We start from the raw sequence: 23,786 nt of genomic DNA on the forward strand, positions 1-23,786 counted from the left end.
CTGAGGACAAGAAGGCAAGAGGAAGGTAACACAATTTGGTTACAGTTAGATACAGGTTAAAGTTTAGATGATGGTTTGTCCTTCCCTACAGCAAGGTATATAATCGGGTGTGGTTAATGGCTGGTTGACTCTTTTGCAAACGTAGGGATGACTGATAGGGAATGACGTGTGCTGTTTGATTGGACTTACAGGGTTAGCAAGTTTTGTACAGGTGTGGTGAATTATACAGGTGTGGTGAGTTATACAGGTGTGGTGAGTTATACAGATGTGGTGAGTTATACAGGTGTGGTGAGTTATACAGGTGTGGTGTTGTGAATTATGCAGGTGTGGTGTGGTGAATTATACAGGTGTGGTGTGGTGAATTATACAGGTGAGGTGTGGTGAATTATACAGGTGAGGTGTGGTGAATTATACATGTGAGGCAGGTATGGTGGCGCACACTCATTTATAAACAATGAAAGATAAAAAACATCTAATAAAAACCGAATTAATAATAATAATAATAATAATAATAATAATAATGATGATGATGATGATGATGATTATGATGATGATCATGGTTGTAAACGCCTTAGTTAAGGACGTTCAGGTGACGGGCAAGTCGAAGGGAATGATTGAAACTCGCCTTTTGACGAATTCAATATTTATTGATGTGGTCAAAACCTGCAGACAACAAGGCGTTCATTAGTGTTACATGGTGATCTATCTGATCATAATTAATTAGTCTCACCATCTTAATTATAATTGATTATTGAGCATAGTGACATGATACAAAGTTCATGACTCTATTAATCTTAGCTACACTTCATTCCGCGTCGTCTTATTGCTCCAGATAAGGCAGGAACGAGTGGGCATAATTAGTCCTCAATATTTCAGTACTGAGGGGTATGTCATCACTTTGTCTGTACTTACAAGTGCGGGTCAATGCGAACCAGTATGGTGTTCGGGAAGATAGTTCTGTGTGAATTGTTCCAGTACAAAACTCGGCCAGGATTGGGAGTTGTTGTTCACCACTGCTAGCAGAGTGTTGATCACAGCATCACTTGAGGGGCAGTGTCCAGGTGGCCACGCCGCCTTTTAAACCATACATTAGCAGAGTCAGCTATCTTCTCCGTAAACACCGCCCACCCACTAATCTTGGGTAAGGCAGCAAAAACGACAACACTGACACTAGTGGTGATGACACTCCCGGTGGTAAACACCCCAATCACCACATCTGGTGTGGTAACAGGCCACGTGTGTGGGGAGGCACGTGGTTGCTGATATCAATGATAAAAGTCAGCGGCGATAACAATGATGATATACTTCTAAGCACTATAGAATAATAACAGGGAACATTACAGTGTGCGTGTAAATAACTGTACATAATTAGTGTATTAATGACGCCATGACCACCACACAGACACACACACACACAGCAACTGGAAGCGAGTATACAGGATCATCCAAAAAAGAATGCCCCAGATTTTAATAAATAACCTTATCAAACCCGGGTATTCTTTTTGGATGACCCTGTAATTTCGTGACTAAGGTGAAGTTATGACGTCAGTACTGGTTGGACACAATGAGTTTTATCACGCCACGAAAGCTGCGTTAGTGAGGAGGAACCCATCATGGCACTATAATAACAGGATAGCTTTATATCTCTCAGTGAATTAATAAGGTGTTTCGTTCCTGGTGACTAACCTAACCTAACCTAAACTAGCTTTTAATATTGAATAAATGGGTCAGTGTCTGTTTTAAACCCAACTTAGGATTACAGAATATCAGCCCAACTTGGGACAACAGAAATTATCCCTTATTAAAAAAAATTTGCCAGAGGAAGAAGGACCTTGAGTTAATTAAAGCTGCAACCAAAGCTAAGAGTGTAGACGAGCACACACACACACACACACACACACACACACACACACACACACACACACACACACACACACACACACACACAGGTGTTCCCCAGGTGGTCATGAGTGAGGTGCAACACATGTTAAGTATGACTCACCATTTTCACCTGTGTTGTGTTGATGGTGTTATGTCGACCCGTCACTTCCTACCTCACCTCACCCCACCCCACCCCACCCCCACCCCACCCCACCCCACCCCACCCCACCCCCACCCCACTTTTCCTCACTCCCACCCCACCCCTTCCCACCCCATCCACCCTCACCCCACCCCACTCCCACCCTTCTCACCTCACCCCCACCTTTCCCCACCCCACCCCACCCACTCTTCATCTAACCCAAGTTGGAGGAGGATGAGAGAATGACGGAGTAGAGGAATAAAACGGATAATGGAAACAGCGAGACAGATAGACAGATAGACAGACAGACAGACAGACGGACAGACAGACAGACAGAGAAAGTTTCATTAACCACTTTGCAGTTTTGTAAGGGCGTTTATATTATGAGAGAGAGAGAGAGAGAGAGAGAGAGAGAGAGAGAGAGAGAGAGAGAGGACTCCTCAGCGTGGGGAATAATATGATGGAGTCTGCGAGGTGGCGTGTTGAGGGCCAGTCGACGAGGCATAATCCCAGTGAGATGGTAAATGATAGAACCTGGTGAGAAGGAGGAGGAGAGAAAGGAACGCTTGAGAATGGAAGAGGAAGAGAGAGAGAGAGAAACATGCTTGAGAATGTAGGAGAGAGAGAGAGAGAGAGAGAGAGAGAGAGAAATGTTGAAAATGAAAAAAAGGGAGATAGAGAGAAAAGAGGAAGAAACGCTTGAGAATAGAAGAAAGAGGAAGGAATGCTTGAGAATGGTAGAGAGGAGGAGGAGGAACATATAACAACAAGAGAGAAGACTAACAATATATCGAGGAAGATTTGGATGAACAACAAGTGTCACAGTTGCTACGTCATGTAAACAAAGAATCACCTGACGAGATGAATATAATTAACACAGGTGGTACAAACACTTCATAAACCACGTGTCAGGTTAACAAACACCAGCTGACGGGACACATCACATCAACACAGGTGGTACAAACACTTCATAAACCACGTGTCAGGTTAACAAACACCAGCTGACGAGACACATCACATCAACACAGGTGGTACAAACACTTCATAAACCACGTGTCAGGTTAACAAACACCAGCTGACGGGACACATCACATCAACACAGGTGGTACAAACACTTCATAAACCACGTGTCAGGTTAACAAACACCAGCTGACGAGACACATCACATCAACACAGGTGGTACAAACACTTCATAAACCACGTGTCAGGTTAACAAACACCAGCTGACGAGACACATCACATCAACACAGGTGGTACAAACACTTCATAAACCACGTGTCAGGTTAACAAACACTAGCTGACGAGACACATCACATCAACACAGGTGGTACAAACACTTCATAAACCACGTGTCAGGTTAACAAACACCAGCTGACGGGACATCACATCAACACAGGTGGTACAAACACTTCATAAACCACGTGTCAGGTTAACAAACACCAGCTGACGAGACACATCACATCAACACAGGTGGAAACACTTCATAAACCACGTGTCAGGTTAACAAACACCAGCTGACGAGACACATCACATCAACACAGGCGTGTCAGGTTAATAACACACCCAGCTGACGAGACACATCACATCAACACAGGTGGTACAAACACTTCATAAACCACGTGTCAGGTTAACAAACACTAGCTGACGAGACACATCACATCAACACAGGTGGTACAAACACTTCATAAACCACGTGTCAGGGTTAACAAACACCAGCTGACGGGGACACATCACATCAACACAGGTGGTACAAACACTTCATAAACCACGTGTCATGTTAACAAACACTAGCTGACGAGACACATCACATCAACACAGGTGGTACAAACACTTCATAAACCACGTGTCAGGTTAACAAACACTAGCTGACGAGACACATCACATCAACACAGGTGGTACAAACACTTCATAAACCACGTGTCAGGTTAACAAACACTAGCTGACGAGACACATCACATCAACACAGGTGGTACAAACACTTCATAAACCACGTGTCAGGTTAACAAACACTAGCTGACGAGACACATCACATCAACACAGGTGGTACAAACACTTCATAAACCACGTGTCAGGTTAACAAACACCAGCTGACGAGACACATCACATCAACACAGGTGGTACAAACACTTCATAAACCACGTGTCAGGTTAACAAACACCAGCTGACGGGACACATCACATCAACACAGGTGGTACAAACACTTCATAAACCACGTGTCATGTTAACAAACACCAGCTGACGGGACACATCACATCAACACAAACTGACTTTAATTTCTATTATCATGAGAGAGAGAGACAGGGAGAAATAATTACACGGTTCTTTGAGTAATTGACACAGGAGTGAGGGGAACATACAGTTAAATTACTAAGGTGATTTAGAGGGAAGGGAAGAGGTAGGTGTGTTAATTAAATGTGTGGTCTCATCTCACCTGTTCTCACCTAGGGCCAGGTACACTCATCTAGGACCATGGACACTTACCTAGAGCCAGGGACACTTACCTAGAGCCAGGGACACTTACCTTAGCCCGGGATCACTCACCTGGGACACTCAACTAAGTGGTTCACCTCTTCCCTCCCTCTCCACTGAACAGAGGGTAACCTTCCAAGACTGAGGGTGTCAGGTATTTCCTATGATATGAGAGAGTTAATTTGTCACCTACTCACCTGGGTGTTGGAGAGCATCACCTTCACCTGTGTTATACTACAGAGGATCACTCACCTGGGTCCCACAGGCCGAGTAACTTGCGACGGATGAAGGAGATCGTGGTGTGTGATGAGGCCAGCAGGAGGCACGTTAACCCCCTCCTTGGCCACTTATTTCTGGGCCACCTATTTCAGGGCCACCTCCTTCTGGGCCACCTCCTTCTGGGCCAACCCTTTTTTGGCCACCTCTTCCCTGAGCAACCTCCTCCTGTCTCAACTTTCCAAACGGTCCTCCTGTTCGTGTGGGATTCCTTTAATCACAGAAGGATGACCTCACCCACTCCTCCCCGGGCGTGAAGGACCACATCAGGGGAGTTGAGGACCACCTTAACACTCGACTGATGCACCGCCCTCAGGTCAAACAGTTCACTCTGACTCAACTTTCAGTCTTTGTGAGGCGCCAGACGTTCACTTATCACACACTTCAGCAATAGAGTTCACTTCATCCCACAACTTCAGGCGGGGAGTTCAATTTTGTATACTTTTACTGTGTATATCCCAGTATACTGTATATATCCCAGTATACTGTATATATCCCAGTATACTGTATATATATTAATATACTCCGTTACACTGCCACATCACCTCCGTCGATTTTCTTCACTCTCAACCCATGTCTTGAGCCTTTCCGAGGAGTGAGTGAGTGAGTGAGTGAGTGTGAGTGTGAGTGTGAGTGAGTGAGTGTGAGTGTGAGTGAGTGTGTGAGTGAGTGAGTGAGTGAGTGTGAGTGAGTGTGAGTGAGTGAGTGAGGGAGGGAAAACATTCGCCTGAGATTTACGACGCAATCTGACGTCATTATCACCCACACGACTATAACACTATATTGCCTCAAGACTATAGTAGAATAGATATAGATAGATAGATAGATAATGATAGAATAGGTATAGATAATAGATAGATAGAGATAATTATATAGATAGGAGATAAAAGATAAAGACTTAGCCGACTGGACTTCATAACCTAACCTAACTTAACCACCACTTCTAGCCATGCCACTCACTACGTCAATTAATTATAAATAGATTTATTCCCTATCTACAACCACAACAACAACCACTACCACAACAACAACCACTACCACAACAACAACCATCACTACAACCGCTACCATCTGCCGTCACCACCACTACCACCACATGCGTCACTACCACCACTTGCTATCTTAAAAAATACATAAAATTATAATTGATCGATATAATTATAACTTATGCATTTAGAAACACGAGAAAAATAATTACCGACACTTAAATTAAATTACAAAAGCGTTAATTGGAATTTTTAAAACTATCGACGTTAGATATAAAATTGTGTTAAAAACAAACATTTATTTAATAACAATAAAAAAATAAGAAACTAATTATTTTTTTTAAAACACCTCTTGTATATGATAATAAAAATTCAACTCACATAAATATTAAGCCATGATAATTTTAGATTTTTATATAGAAACGTCAGTTAAATAGAGACACGGCAAAAGACACTACGTGCCAAAAGTCATCCCATGTGCGCCAATAGTCATCCCTTTACTAGCCAAGACACACCTTTACGGGCCAAAAGATCAAAGTTAGCGCCAAAAACATTATATAGTCAGGTCGAGAAGAAAACACGTCAACACTCTTGTTTATATAGCAAGTTCAGACGCCATATATAAAGTGCCATTGTTCACGACACCACACCTTTCCACACTTTATAAAAGAAACATGGAGAGGCAACACAGCCTAGAAATAAATAAAAGAGTATTATATTTACCTCGGGTTCTCTGCCACCAACGTAAATAAATTCGGGCAGAGAGAACCGGCACAACACAAAGAGGGCGCCGGTTACGGATAAATGAATAGTGCGTGATTTTTTCTTATTTGGTTTTAAACTTGTTAAATAGAATTATAGCGAGGAATTGATGAATACAGTTAATTAGCAATTTATTCGGGGAGCTTTTAAAATCGAAGCTTAGGATAATTATATAGAGAATGCAGAATAACGGCTAATGATCTAATTTCAGAATATTTTTTTTTTGATAAGGCAGTAAATAAACCAAATTAATAACTGAAATATTCCTCATATGCATTTTAAAGATGAATTCCGACAACAGCACACAAAAACTTAGAATTATTAAAGTTACTGAGAATAAAGTTAAAAATAATCAGGAAAAATGACCGCAGTTGTTGACATCCCCCCCTCCCTCCCTCAGTGACTATGACATTAAATTATTTACAAAGGATGACACGATCCAAGCTCACATGATGTAACTGACTTAACTCAACCTAATGATCTGAGGTTATTTCTTGATTCATATTATATCAGGTGGGTCAAGTTAGTTTGGTTCGTGTCATCTCATAAATAATTTGATGTAGTCTGGGAGATGGGAGGGAAAATATATACAAAGTCGTCAAATTCCTCCGAAATTCAACTTAACCTAACTTTATTTGTTTCATTATCTTACTTCCCGCTCCGGTAAATAATCTCGAGAATATATATGGGATATTTCAGTCCGAATTTTGTTTCATTATTGCAACATATTAGAAATATTCTGGGAAGAGATTTCAGTGTTGTTTTTTTAATGTATTATTAAGGCGGCAACACTATACTGTACCTTTTCCGAATAAACTATTCAACACCATATTAGTTCGTCGGAATATTTAAGATTTGTGTATTATTATTAAAAAAAAAAGTGTTGAGTCAAACCCTTCTCATGTGCGTCCTGGCCGGGACACGAACCCAAGACATAATAGTGATAAATACGCACCTTTCTCAGGTGCTTAGCTCTCCCTAGCATGTCCTGGGTTCTAGTCCTAGCCGGACACACGTGAGAGGGTGCTTGCGTACCTCTCATAACTGCCGTGTTAGTGAATCCGTGACCAGTCAGCACACAAGTTGGAATCTAAACAACATGTGGCGTGAGAGATACGAATTATTATTTTTCTCTTTTCGCGCCGTGTATGTTTTGACTACGGCTCGTCACTCTCGTTGGTCTACGAATCATCCAATCAGACATTGTCGTTCCACCAGTGAATACCTGACAATAGAGCCCACCTGAGTAACCGCCAAATCCTAAAGGCGCGAGAACTCTCAGTATAAACATTTCGCTTAAGATGCCTGAAGAACATACCATTAAAATAACAGCATCAGTATATTATGCACTCCACTCTGTCAGCTCGTAACATAAAGAGGACGATGCGGAGTTCAGCAGCCCATAACCAAGAAATGGGATAGTAATTTCAAGTTATACTCCGCCCTAAACATGGAGTAAAGAGGGAAATATGTGGAAGAAACGTCAGGTTAATCATCACACTTAAATATGGAGGAGGAACTGGGTATAAAAGTGTGCACATATATCTAACAACAACACTTAACTACATACCACTTTGCCAGATACTAAATAATAAACACTAATATAAGAGCGGAGGGCAGAGCAACCAACAGTATCCCCCCAAAACCGCGGGAACTTGAAAGGCGAAATTCCCGCCAAAACACGTCCCAGAAACGCGGGCATAAAAACGGTGCATAAAAATAAAACGCAGCGGTATTAAATGCACCACTCCACTTTACCAGACACACGTAAAAAGGAGAGAGAGGTGGTGGTGGGGGAGGAAGGGAACGGTAGCCTAAAACGTAGAGAGCACAGCACACATGAACCTGGAAGGAGAGTCGGGAGGTATAGATCTGTGTGTGAGTGGACGATGGCAGAGACCCCCCTCACACGTTACGCACTGCGGAAAACTACATCTTACTCTCCCCACTACGTGCCTTAACTAACACACACTAAAGTATTCAAAGGCATTTCATATTTATAATGAATCAGTAGAAAACGGTGTCTGCAGACAAAATTGAGCATATTTTTCGTGGTGCGTTCTTTCCGCCATAATAACTATTCATAACGAGGATACAGAAATTCGTGGTTATTCTTTTGTTAACTAATATATATAATACACACCTGTGGCCTTCACGTGTTGACATATATATAATACACACCTGTGGCCTTCACGTGTTGTCATATATATAATACACACCTGTGGCCTTCACGTGTTGACGTATATATAATACACACCTGTGGCCTTCACGTGTTGACGTATATATAATACACACCTGTGGCCTTCACGTGTTGACGTATATATAATACACACCTGTGACCTAACCGTGTTGTCATATATATATTGCACACCTGTGGCCTTAGGTCGTGATTGACACCTGGTATTTCCGGAGAATATTGGTCCATACCTGGGAGTTATTTTTGTGTCCACGGCCCAATAGCACTTAAACCCTGTCACAACCGTCTACTGTCACAACCGTCTACTGTCACAACCGTCTACTGTCACAACCGTCTACTGTCACAACCGTTTACTGTCACAACCGTTTACTGTCACAACCGTTTACTGTCACAACCGTCTACTGTCACAACCGTCGACTGTCACAACCGTCTACTGTCACAACCGTCTTCTGTCACAACCGTTTACTGTCACAACCGTTTACTGTCACAACCGTCTACTGTCACAACCGTCTTCTGTCACAACTGTTTATTGTTACAACTGTTTACTGTTACAACCGTCTACTGTCACAACTGTCTTCTGTTACAACCGTCTACTGTCACATCCGTCTACTGTCACAACTGTTTACTGTTACAACCGTCTACTGTCACAACTGTCTCTTCTGTCATATCTGTCTCTTGGTTTTATCTATCACATATCACACTTGTCAATTGCCACATTTGCGACATCTGTTTGGGGTCTGTCCTGAGTTTTATCTGTCCACTATTACAACTGTACCATTATCACACCTGTTCTGTCTTCCCACCTGTTTAACAATCACATTTGCATCACAATCACACCTTCATCACCGCAAGTGTAACACCTGTACCACCATAACACCTGAACCACCTCAACTGCATCAGCGTAACACCTGTACCAACCTCACAGCTGCACCGTAACACCTGTGTCACCATCACTAACTTGCCTCATTACACTGGTTCACTCCTCGTATAATACCACCAACACACCTGCACACCTTACGCAACACCATAATATCACTCAGTCCTCAGCCGTAATTAATTTCTGCACCACCACCACCACCACCACCACCACCATCATCATCATCATCATCATCATCTTCGTGTAACAGGAGCTCCTGCCACCTAAGGACGCCCTTGAACTCAAGAGAAACTCAAGAAGGGGAACTTGTTAATACATACATGACTACGGCAGCCTAGCACGCCGCAGGGGATGCCAGACGTCCCCATAGCTCAGTAATTCACCAGGTACCGTACACCGCGTTTTACACTCTTAAGCGGTTTTAGTGTATGTTAACTGTATTTCTCGTGCCTGGGTTATCAATCTTTCACAATTATGTACTTCCTTCACAATGCCATTGTCACAGTTGATGTGGAACTCGGAAATAATCTTACGTGCACAAAACGGGAGAATTTTTCGTATTTTAAGTCAAGTAATGCTTTGATTTCAAGACGCAATTCATACTGACAGTCAAGTACGACACCAACTACGTCGACCTTTTTGTTTCCAGTTTCCACCAGTAGAGGAAAAAATCACTCACGGGAACAGATTTGCGGTGGAAAGTTCCCTGGAATCCGCATGTAAACTGCCGCCAAACAGCCACAGCGCCACTGTTGATCCGCGGCGGGAGAGACAACTAGCCTAGGGGCCCACAGCGCCAGCCCCGCACCGTCACCTACCCGCATGTGACACACCCACCTACCTCCTGCTGGGCCAAAAATACCTGCCTCACCCGTGTTCACCCGGTGTTATCCGTGCCGTGAGGCTGTGATAAGGTGTGTGTTGGGGAGTTGTGAGGAACACGGTGTGCAGGCGCAGGAGTATTCCACCGATCAATAAAACCATGGCCTCCTGTGGCCACTCCCTCAAGGACGCCTCACGCTACCCGCTGCTTGCCCGGATGTACAGTACACAAACAGACAAACGGAATTTTCCGAAACCATTTGGGTAAAATTCTAGTTTCCTACTCATTAATGGACAACTTCCTTTATATGAAACTTGAGGGGAAATTTCAGGGTTTCCTACTTGTGGGGAAATTCAGAATAGTACGGCCTCAAGGCGTATAATCATGAAATATAAACCTCTACATTCTTGTTCCATTGGTCATGATACGTGATGGCAGGAATGTTTTTATCCACACATTCTTGTCACTGGACAAATTTGCTCCAGTTAATAATTCATTTAATAGAAAATTTATGAACACTTAAAATAGGTTAACAGTATGACGATTCTAGATGGTTCGGCAGCTTGATTAATTGTGTGCGTGTGTTGTTCCTGTGTACGTGTGTACATCTGAATAAATGTTTGCTTCACGGTGTGATAAATGTGAGTGTGTGTACGAGTAGATGTATGATGTGTACACAACCAGACGCGGTGTAGCAGGTAAACATACATGGGTCAACATAACGTACACAACAATCTCCCTTCAATAAACTATTAAGTTAAGTCAGCCGAAGACAAAGTTTTCGAGGTAACATATTACTGTATAAATAAATCGACTTAAAGCCCTGACAGGAGGAAGTGTAATGATGCTGATGTTATTATGTATTACTGAGCTTCAACAACTATTGGTTATGTATTACTGAGCTTCAACAACTATTGGTTATGTATTACTGAGCTTCAACAACTATTGGTTATGTATTACTGAGCTTCAACAACTATTGGTTATGTATTACTGAGCTTCAACAACTATTGGTTATGTATTACTGAGCTTCAACAACTATTGGTTATGTATTACTGAGCTTCAACAACTATTGGTTATGTATTACTGAGCTTCAACAACTATTGGTTATAAGAACATAAGAACATAAGAATGGAGGAAACTGCAGCGGGCCTATTGGCCCATACTGGGCAGTCCCGTTTACACCCAACCCCTATTGCTCATATAAGCATCCAACCTATGTTTGAAGCTATTCAGCGTATTCGAGTTAATGATGATATTTGGTAACTTGTTCCATTCATCCACTACTCTGTTTCCAAACCAGTGTTTACCTATTTCCCGCCTAAATCTAAATTTGTCTAATTTAAAACCATTGTTACGAGTTCGCTCCTGGTTGGATAGTTTGAGTACCTTTGTAATGTCCCCTTTGTTTAGCCCTGCCTTCCACTTATACACCTCTATCAAGTCGCCCCTCGCTCTACGTCTCTCGAGGGAGTGCAAATTAAGATGCTTTAACCTGTCTCTATACTCAAGGTTCCTAATGCCCGGGATTAGTCTTGTCATTCTCCTCTGAATTCTTTCCAAGGATTCTATATCCATTCTGTAATACGGTGACCAGAACTGAACTGCGTAATCCAGGTGTGGTCTCACAAGAGCAAGATACAGTTTTAGGATGACCTCGCTAGTCTTGTAACTAACACTCCTTTGTATGAACCCAAGTACTTTATTAGCCTTGTTACGAACAAAAACACATTGTTTACTTGGCTTAAGGTTAATACTTATCATTACTCCTAAATCTCTCTCGCAGTCGGATTTCTCTATGGCATCATTGTTCATCTGGTATCTTGTTTCCCTGTTTACATCTCCTATACTGAGTACTTTACATTTGTCTACATTGAATTTCATCTGCCATTTTTCAGACCATTCGAAAAATTTGTTTAGATCTTCCTGTAGTTTGCTGAGTCCTCGTCGGATTTAATAACACGTCCTATTTTAGTATCATCAGTAAATTTACTTATGTTGCTGTCTATGCCGATATCTATGTCGTTTATGTATATAATAAATAATAATGGTCCAAGTACTGAGCCTTGGGGAACTCCACCTGTGACGTTGCTCCAATGGGACTTAGTGCCGTTAATGCTCACTCTGTTTCCTGTCCTGTAACCACGCCCTAATCCATTTAAGGATGTTACCTTTGATGCCATGAGCTTCTACCTTTCTAATTAGTCTTTCGTGGGGGACTCTGTCGAAGGCTTTGCTAAAGTCGAGATATACCACATCATAATTGTGCCCCTTGTCCACCTATTCGAAAACTGATGAAAAGAATGTTAATAGATTAGTTAGACAAGAACGTCCGCTTGTGGAGCCATGCTGGGAATCATTGATCAATCTGTGCTTCTCCAGGTGATTTCGAAAAGAGTTTGAAATGAGTGCTTCCAGTAATTTGCCTACTATTGATGTTAGACTGATTGGGCGGTAGTTAGAGGATAGTGATCTATCCCCCTTCTTGAAAATCGGTATTACATTCGCTATCCTCCAGGATTCTGGTACTACACCTGTTTTTAAGGACATGTTAAACAACTTTGCTAAGGGCATACTAAGCTCTTCCTTACATTCCTTTAATACTCTCTGGCAAATATCTCATCGGGACTAGGTGACTTATTAGGCTTTAGTTTGTCTATTTGCTTAATAACATCGTTACTTGTCACTACTATCTCGCTTAATTTGTTTTCTTCACTATCTCTGAATAGAGTCGGTGCCTCGGGTATCATGTTTAAATTTTCGGTGGTGAAAACTGTTGAAAAATATTTATTCAAATTATTGCTCATTTCTCTGTCGTTATCAGTGAGCTCGCCGGTGTCTGACCGTATTGGTCCAATCTTTTCTCGTGTTTTAGTTTGTACATTTGGTAGAATCCTTTGGGGTTTGTCTTCGCCTCCCTTGCTATCCTTACCTCATTATTCCTCTTTGCTTTCCTTATCTCGGTTTTAACCCTACTCGCCAATACCCTATAATAGTCCCGGAGGTGAATTTCGCCACGATTTATCCTTCTACCTATAGCCTTCCTTTGGTCAATGATGTTCTTTAAATAATTATTTATCCATTTAGGGTCATTGTTGTCTGATCTGAGTTTTTTGTATGGTATGTTCTGCCTTTTGTGCATTAAGTAACTCACTATTTAAATTGTCGTGGAACTCGGCAATCTCAGATCTCGTTATCAGGTGTGTCATCTGTCAGGTTCACGGCCAAGCGCGACACCCCCTCTCTCAGCTGCCTCTTTAAACTGTCAAAGTTCGCCCTTCTGAAATCTGGTACTTTAGTGGAATTTTCCTTACGTCTGCCCTGAAAATCTAACTGGAATCTAATTTCTTTGTGATCGCTGTTTGCAAGTTCGTTCCCTACCTCGACACTGCTAATGAGGTTTTCTCTGTTTGACAGAACTAAATCGAGTATATTATTACCCCGTGTGGGTTCGGTTATATGTTGACTTAGAAAACAGTCCTGGATCGTCTCGAGAAAATCCTCTGATTCTGAGTTACCTGTAAGGTCGGTCCAATCTATTTGGCCAAGGTTAAAGTCGCCTACTATACAGACTTTGTTGTGTATGGAAGCCCTGGGCATTTCATCCCAGATAAGTCGCTCATTGACTCTATCAAGGTATTACTGAGCTTCAACAACTATTGGTTATGTATTACTGAGCTTCAACAACTATTGGTTATGTATTACTGAGCTTCAACAACTATTGGTTATGTATTACTGAGCTTCAACAACTATTGGTTATGTATTACTGAGCTTCAACAACTATTGGTTATGTATTACTGAGCTTCAACAACTATTGGTTATGTATTACTGAGCTTCAACAACTATTGGTTATGTATTACTGAGCTTCAACAACTATTGGTTATGTATTACTGAGCTTCAACAACTATTGGTTATGTATTATTGAGCTTCAACAACTATTGGTTATTTATTACTGAGCTTCAACAACTATTGGTTATGTATTACTGAACTTCAGCAACTATTGGTTATGTATTACTGAGCTTCAACAACTATTGGTTATGTATTACTGAGCTTCAACAACTATTGGTTATGTATTACTGAGCTTCAACAACTATTGGTTATGTATTACTGAGCTTCAACAACTATTGGTTATGTATTACTGAGCTTCAACAACTATTGGTTATGTATTACTGAGCTTCAACAACTATTGGTTATGTATTACTGAGCTTCAACAACTATTGGTTATAAGAACATAAGAACATAAGAATGGAGGAAACTGCAGCGGGCCTATTGGCCCATACTGGGCAGTCCCGTTTACACCCAACCCCTATTGCTCATATAAGCATCCAACCTATGTTTGAAGCTATTCAGCGTATTCGAGTTAATGATGATATTTGGTAACTTGTTCCATTCATCCACTACTCTGTTTCCAAACCAGTGTTTACCGATTTCACGCCTAAATCTAAATTTGTCTAATTTAAAACTATTGTTACGAGTTCGCTCCTCGTTGGATAGTTTGAGTACCTTTGTAATGTCCCCTTTGTTTAGCCCTGCCTTCCACTTATACACCTCTATCAAGTCGCCCCTCGCTCTACGTCTCTCGAGGGAGTGCAAATTAAGATGCTTTAACCTGTCTTTATACTCAAGGTTCCTAATGCCCGGGATTAGTCTTGTCATTCTCCTCTGAATTCTTTCCAAGGATTCTATATCCATTCTGTAATACGGTGACCAGAACTGAACTGCGTAATCCAGGTGTGGTCTCACAAGAGCAAGATACAGTTTTAGGATGACCTCGCTAATCTTGTAACTAACACTCCTTTGTATGAACCCAAGTACTTTATTAGCCTTGTTACGAACAAAAACACATTGTTTACTTGGCTTAAGGTTCCTACTTATCATTACTCCTAAATCTCTCTCGCAGTCGGATTTCTCTATGGCATCATTGTTCATCTGGTATCTGGTTTCCCTGTTTATATCTCCTATACTGAGTACTTTACATTTGTCCACATTGAATTTCATCTGCCATTTTTCAGACCATTCGAAAAATTTGTTTAGATCTTCCTGTAGTTTTGCTGAGTCCTCGTCGGATTTAATAACACGTCCTATTTTAGTATCATCAGCAAATTTACTTATGTTGCTGTCTATGCCGATATCTATGTCGTTTATGTATATAATAAATAATAATGGTCCAAGTACTGAGCCTTGGGGAACTCCACTTGTGACGTTGCTCCAATGGGACTTAGTGCCGTTAATGCTCACTCTCTGTTTCCTGTCCTGTAACCACGCCCTAATCCATTTAAGGATGTTACCTTTGATGCCATGAGCTTCTACCTTTCTAATTAGTCTTTCGTGGGGGACTCTGTCGAAGGCTTTGCTAAAGTCGAGATATACCACATCATAATTGTGCCCCTCGTCCACCGATTCGAAAACTGATGAAAAGAATGTTAATAGATTAGTTTAACAAGAACGTCCGCTTGTGGAGCCATGCTGGGAATCATTGATCAATCTGTGCTTCTCCAGGTGATTTCGAATAGAGTTTGAAATGAGTGCTTCCAGTAATTTGCCTACTATTGATGTTAGACTGATTGGGCGGTAGTTAGAGGATAGTGATCTATCCCCCTTCTTGAAAATCGGTATTACATTCGCTATCCTCCAGGTTTCTGGTACTACACCTGTTTTTAAGGACATGTTAAACAACTTTGCTAAGGGCATACTAGCTCTTCCTTACATTCCTATAATACTCTGGCAAATATCTCATCGGGACCAGGGGACTTATTAGGCTTTAGTTTGTCTATTTGCTTAATAACATCGTTACTTGTCACTACTATCTCGCTTAATTTGTTTTCTTCACTATCTCTGAATAGAGTCGGTGCCTCGGGTATCATGTTTAAATTTTCGGTGGTGAAAACTGTTGAAAAATATTTATTCAAATTATTGCTCATTTCTCTGTCGTTATCAGTGAGCTCGCCGGTGTCTGACCGTATTGGTCCAATCTTTTCTCGTGTTTTAGTTTGGTACATTTGGTAGAATCCTTTGGGGTTTGTCTTCGCCTCCCTTGCTATCCTTACCTCATTATTCCTCTTTGCTTTCCTTATCTCGGTTTTAACCCTACTCGCCAATACCCTATAATAGTCCCGGAGGTGAATTTCGCCACGATTTATCCTTCTACCTATAGCCTTCCTTTGGTCAATGATGTTCTTTAAATAATTATTTATCCATTTAGGGTCATTGTTGTCTGATCTGAGTTTTTTGAATGGTATGTTCTGCCTTTGTGCATTAAGTAACTCACTATTTAAATTGTCGTGGAACTCGGCATCTCAGATCTCGTTATCAGGTCTGTGTCATCTGTCAGGTTCACGGCCAAGCGCGACACCCCCTCTCTCAGCTGCCTCTTTAAACTGTCAAAGTTCGCCCTTCTGAAATCTGGTACTTTAGTGGAATTTTCTTTATGTCTGCCCTGAAAATCTAACTGGATTCTAATTTCTTTGTGATCGCTGTTTGCAAGTTCGTTCCCTACCTCGACACTGCTAATGAGGTTTTCTCTGTTTGACAGAACTAAATCGAGTATATTATTACCCCGTGTGGGTTCGGTTATATGTTGACTTAGAAAACAGTCCTGGATCGTCTCGAGAAAATCCTCTGATTCTGAGTTACCTGTAAGGTCGGTCCAATCTATTTGGCCAAGGTTAAAGTTGCCTACTATACAGACTTTGTTGTGTATGGAAGCCCTGTGCATTTCATCCCAGATAAGTCGCTCATTGACTCTATCAAGGTATTACTGAGCTTCAACAACTATTGGTTATGTATTACTGAGCTTCAACAACTATTGGTTATGTATTACTGAGCTTCAACAACTATTGGTTATGTATTACTGAGCTTCAACAACTATTGGTTACGTATTAATGAGCTTCAGTAACTATTGGTTATGTATTACTGAGCTTCAACAACTATTGGTTATGTATTACTGAGCTTCAACAACTATTGGTTATGTATTACTGAGCTTCAACAACTATTGGTTATGTATTACTGAGCTTCAACAACTATTGGTTATGTATTATTGAGCTTCAACAACTATTGGTTATTTATTACTGAGCTTCAACAACTATTGGTTATGTATTATTGAGCTTCACCAACTATTGGTTATGTATTACTGAACTTCAGCAACTATTGGTTATGTATTACTGAGTTCAACAACTATTGGTTATGTATTACTGAGCTTCAACAACTATTGGTTATGTATTATTGAGCTTCAACAACTATTGGTTATGTATTACTGAGCTTCAACAACTATTGGTTATGTATTACTGAGTTCAACAACTATTGGTTATGTATTACTGAGCTTCAACAACTATTGGTTATGTATTATTGAGCTTCAACAACTATTGGTTATGTATTACTGAACTTCAACAACTATTGGTTATGTATTACTGAGTTCAACAACTATTGGTTATGTATTACTGAGCTTCAACAACTATTGGTTATGTATTACTGAGCTTCAACAACTATTGGTTATGTATTATTGAGCTTCAACAACTATTGGTTATGTATTACTGAACTTCAGCAACTATTGGTTATGTATTAATGAGTTCAACAACTACTTGTTATGTATTACTGAGCTTCAACAGCTATTGGTTATGTATTACTGAGCTTCAACAACTATTGTTTGTGTATTACTTAGTTTCAACAACTATTGGTTATGTATTACTGAGCTTCATCAACTATTGGTTATGTATTACTGAGTTCAACAACTTTTGGTTATGTATTACTGAGTTCAACAACTATTGGTTATGTATTACTGAGTTCAACAACTATTGGTCATGTATTACTGAGCTTCAACAACTAAGGTCAAAGTGTATACAGTGTTCTTGATTAGTAAACACACTATAATCAACAATTAAGTATTGAGCGTTACATCTCCCTGGTCGCCAGTATAAAGCGCTGTTTTATATATAAAGCAAGAATCTGGGCACGTCTCCCCTCCCACCTGAGTCTCAAGGCCGCTTATAAGAATTCCGGTGCACAGCCACTCGCGCATATCTACCATATGTCACTACCCGCACTCTCATAATCACATCACTTAGAGGTAATGCTTCCCAATAGATAATAATACTGCTCAGGTAACATGGTGTCTCATCCGGGTACTCCGTGGTGAGAATGTCCATTTGATCTTAATTCACTATATATCTTACATAAATGCCCCAGTTGAGATTATTAGTCGGTAAACATAAATTCTGCACTGGTTACATTCAGTACTTTTTTAAAGTAATTTCCTTGCTGTTGTACTGCATAATACTACCGGGCATTATTTTTGGCACTCAAATTTCAGGTTTGAGTTTGATATGCAGGTACTGTACGTGATGTCCGTGGAGTGGACCGAGACAGCTTCTGGACCGTCCTCCTTGTATCGACACATACTTGTCCACATACCTTGCACAAAACTGCCCTTTTTTTTCGAAGCTTGGATGAATTTCCAGGGTCTAAGCTTATGTACAAATTTTCCTTTGTTTGAGTGTAAAAGGCGTGAATAAATTATCTTACGAATAAGTCGAAACTGACGAAACGTTTAAGCATCTAACGGTCAATATTTTATTCCCACCTGTACCACAGAAGTTCCAAGCAGAAGCCTTATTGCACAAGCACTACTAAGGTTGCGACAGGTGCGCGGATCCTGGGAAAAAATTTCCACTTGACGAACTCACAATTTATTACAAAGTCAAATTATTGTCACAATAAAACGCGGATATATCAAACACACGGGGTGAAGACAGGTGTGTACGACGAGTATAAACTTTTTTTAGTACTTTTTTTTAAGGATTATTTTGAATGGAGTAAATATTTTAAGATATTAATATTTATCATGCAAAAAACGGGAAGACGGAATTTGATGGTACAAATCGGTAAAATTCCTAGAAAACGAAATAGTTGGTATGTATGTATAATACTGTACGTATAAGGAAGCTTAGATATCGATGGAAAATGAAAAGATATTATGTGAAAAAATTTCTGAGCGAAGGTGTTGCCAAGGAAAGTACACTGTAGTAGGTAGAGCGTCTCCCATACTTTACTTTGAGACCTCCGATTGGCCCGCCATCTAGTGGCCAGGCGTCCTCAAGAAGGAAAACGATTGTCTTTATCTTGTAAGGGTATACTATGATAGAAAATGAACGTTTACCAAAAAACTACAATATATATTTCTATGACTCACAATTTTCCTTGAGATTTATTTCTTGTACATTAATTACTATTGTACACAAGGGCATAGATCCTCTGGATGCCTCCCCTAATAATCAATTTGAGGGATTCCCTATATAATCTTCCCCCCTTCTGTACAATTTATGTACTTTTGCTAACGTCAATCTATTGGTGGTCAGATACAAGTCACAAGAAAAAGTACAATATGTTTTTTGTTATGATTATGTTCAAAGGCACATTTCTAAAAGTCTCAAGTAATTTTCCTCTTCAATCACAATGTAATGATCATGATAATAGCTAACCTGAAAACCTTAAGGATTCATATTACGCTCAAACGTCCACAAAACCTTCTGAGTCCCCAAGTGGAAACGTCCCCCGTTTTCTCTGTTTCCCCCGCCTTTGTCTATGGGAGCTTGGAATATAATCCGCGGATTTAGTAGCAGACGCTGTATGCTGGGACCTGTTGCCATCCAACCCTTTGTAATCAATTTAATTTTGCTTTTGATAGCCGAGTCAGAGCATTGTTAGTGAAGATAATAGTAGAGAATGAAAATGAGTTCATAGTCTCAATTTCAACGTCAGAGTGTACCGTAAATTAATTCATCGAAATAGGAGTAGGTGGACTCCCTGGCCTAGTTTGAGTGAGGGCGCCGCGGGCATTTCTACCGTTAGTGAGTGCCCGTCCCTTCATCCATACAGGTATGCCATTCCACGCTGTGTTGTAATTTGCCCTTCTTTAAGTGATTTGACCCAATTAATAGTTGATTGTGCAAGTGTTACAGTAACGTAGTTGATATGCTCTGAGTGAAGTCATATTTACGTCTTTAACGTCCCCTGAAACGTGATGTTGTCACCGGTTAGTGAGTGCCCGTCCCTTCATCCATACAGGTCCCTAACGCAGCCTAGGCCATGTCTGTAGGGTGGATGTTGTATCCACAATGTCTGGGGAGATGTCCGAGGTCCAGTAGGATCTGTTACCTTCGTGAGACCCGGCCGTCAGACACTTCAGACCACCTATAGCCCCCATAGCTGGCTCGTCTGGCCCTAACACTCGGCCGGCGAGGTGACCCCGGATCACCAAGCCACACACCACTACCAGCCCCCATCATTGGTGGATGAGTGTCTAACTCAGTAGGGCTATTTGTGTGGTGGAATTAATCCACTGGGATCTCCAGAGTTCGTCGGAAAGTACTCCATGGTGGCTGGACCCCATGGCTGTTGCTTGAGTATCACCCCTGACGACTGAGTGTTGTAGTGGCAGTTGCCCTGGTCTTTATGGTGCTAAGTGACTATAATAGTTGTGTTATTGAGTATGTCCACCCAGTAGGGTTGGAAGTGTTATTATGTCCACCCAGTAATGGTGTGAGTGTTGAGCCTGAGGGCCTAGTACTAGATTTCGTCTGTTGGTACAAACAAATTCTTTCTCCTAATTTCATATTCATGTTTAAATAAACTTTGTATTTGTATAACTGTGTCTATTATTTACCTACAGTGTTTACCGTTATTTCTTCCCTATTGCTTGATACTATCATTACATCTACCCACGAGCCTCCTATCGTCACGCTACCAATGGTAATAAGTATAAGAGTAAAAGGAATTGTTACGGGCACACAGAGGCCCTAATAAATGGTGGCAGTTCAGGCCCTCATAAATGGTGGCAGTAGCAGCCCTCATAAATGGTGGCAGCTATGGTGATGTAATGAACATAGTATCGAGTTGGGAGGAATGACTGTGATACTGTAGTTTTTAACTGAGTTATAACCATTTCTCTGTATGGGTATTTAATAACCATTCCACTGTAACTAATGAGTATTTCAGATTGCTAATAATTTTGTCCCACATTTTTCCGAGGTACAGATTTTTGTGGTGGTTTGCAGAGAAGGTAATAAGTTCAAAGAAATACCTTGGAGTTAGGTTAGAAAAAGTCTTGTTTAAATTAAAGGAAACCTGCAACAATAACTTGAGTGTAGAGTGTGAATAAGGTTCATTAATATTGGAAGAATTTTGATGTGTAACAATCTGCCCCCAATTTTTTTTTCCGTTGTTAACTCGGTATTACTTACAGACAGTGAATACATGTTTGGGCCGTGGCACTAGTTGTGAAATGTTTCCATCGTGGGAGTGCCCAGTGTTTTAATTCTGAGTGCTAACAGAAGCATTGCCCTATATGCAAAGGTTAAGTGGATGCTAAATTCTGTACTTGTAATATTCTTTAGTTTATGTGTTAGGTAGGATATATATTCCATTTACTTAATATCTCAGGGCATTTTACAGTTCCTCATATTAATATTTCTATGTATATGCTATAATTGTAAAGTTTATTTTAACCAGTGTGCTGCAACCTTTAGTGATCAGTAATAACAAAAACATAACTTATAAAACCTTTATTAAAAATCATACATAATGGCATCCACATATATCAGCTAAATGTTTACAGAAAGTAAAAATATAAAATGATTAGCTATAATTAACAACATTCACCAATAGACCTGTCATGACAAGACAAATGAGAAATAAGAGAAAAAGCGCCGAGTCAGAGAGGAAGCTATGGCCAAGAAATCAGAACCTATTCCTTCTCCTTAGATCAGCTGGGAACCACCTCTTCATTCTGAACTATCATCAGCTTCACTGCACTTTCTGTGGAAGAAAAAAATTCACTGAAGTTCTATACTGTATAGGCTTACCCTTTCTTATAAGGCATTCTACTGACCATCAACTCACAATTCTTGGCAGAAAAAAAAAATTATCCTGCAAACTTCCCAATTAATGGCACATTCAACTGTCATTTAGTTATGAAGAGTCTTAAGACTTAATGGACTCAACTTTAAAGTCTATGCTTTCATAAAATAATGAAATTTGTTCCAAAATATGAGCTTGAATTCTGAACCTTTGTGAAAGTTTTGGGCAACCTTCAACTGCTTTATAAATGGTTCTGCAGTAATGGATTTTCTTTCATCATCATTATAATGCTGTTTTACTATATACTGTAAATATTTCCTTACCATTTGTAGAAAGTCAATTAATTTCTTAGGATCTTGGACGGTGCTTAAGTCAACTATATCCATTGGGAGACCGTACTTCCTGTAGAGAAAATATTTTTTAAATTAATTACATTTAATAGGAACCCACACTACCTGAGCACAGACATATTTGCTTTCATTCACCCATAAACAAAATACAGCACCGTACTTGTGAAGAAATAAATCCAGCATATATTTATCATCCTTATCAACTGGGAAAACAACTGACGAGATAAACACAAACTACCGACTCACTTATATGGGCTAGGCTGAACTCCTGTAGCATCTGATAGGAACCGAAATTCTGGTAAATTTTCGATGAGACTGGAGCAAATAAGTTCGTCCCTTTGTGGTGAATTCTCAAGTTCCGGTTGGTAAGTCCTACGTAGTAGGGTGTGTCAATTTAGGGGGTGAACTGGCTAAATTGAAAATCGAGTAATTTGGTAGCAATTTATTGTAGTCTTTAAGCATGCAAAACAATATTCTGGCATAAATTTTTTTTTATAATAAGTCCTACCTACATCAAATGGATTTTTAAATGTACATATTTGTGAATTTATAACATAACCAGCGTTTGCACACATGTTACTGTTTCAAGTTTCAAATTATTATATTTTATTATCCGTAGTCTATTTGAAAGTAACCAATGCCTTCATACTCTCTTTGCTTTGGTTTCTTGTCATCAGTAGTCTGCTTGCTATTTGTGCTTTGATGTAACCTTCTCGCCTCTCGTGGCTGTAAACATGGCCCGCTGCTTCTGTGACCATTTTCACACATCTCTCCACACTTTGAGTGTGGGAAGGCCACTTCGGCACCTGCATTGGAGTCTCTTTAAGGTTTCTCAATTCTTGGCTAGTTAGACTTGTTGTCAATGGTGGCTCTAAGACTTCCAAACTCAAGTCAACCAATTCTGACAATTTGGTGGCATTGACGTTTATTGGGGGAACTTTTCTTGAATGAAACGAACAGTCTCCCAACTGGTCGTCATCTATTAGCGTTCCTCTAATCTTTAGAATGACTTCTACAGCCTCGGTTCGGAGATTGGTACATTGACTGCAAAGCATTGCTTGCAAAACTGCTTCTGATCGAGCATACCAAGCGGACCTTCTTGCCACAGGTAACACGATGTCCCTCACTACCTTCCTCTGTGTTCTTACTAGCTGCAATTGAAACAAAAGGTGATTGGGC

The 23,786-nt window shown here is 40.5% G+C and overlaps 1 long non-coding RNA gene across 2 annotated transcripts; it reads right to left on the bottom strand.

The window, feature by feature from the left end:
- Nucleotides 1-4,740: 4,740 nt before the first annotated feature.
- Nucleotides 4,741-10,419, bottom strand: LOC121871388. Of its 2 annotated transcripts, none has more exons than XR_006089869.1 (2): nt 10,267-10,419; nt 4,741-5,212 (listed from the first exon to the last, which is right to left on the bottom strand). It is a non-coding gene; the product is annotated as an uncharacterized LOC121871388 (long non-coding RNA). The 2 variants fall into 2 exon arrangements; XR_006089870.1 differs by having other exon boundaries at nt 4,741-5,349.
- Nucleotides 10,420-23,786: the final 13,367 nt, after the last annotated feature.

Source organism: Homarus americanus, unplaced genomic scaffold (genome assembly GCF_018991925.1).
Source record: "Homarus americanus isolate GMGI-L3 unplaced genomic scaffold, GMGI_Hamer_2.0 scaffold45698, whole genome shotgun sequence".
Classification (NCBI taxonomy): Eukaryota; Metazoa; Arthropoda; class Malacostraca; order Decapoda; family Nephropidae; genus Homarus; species Homarus americanus.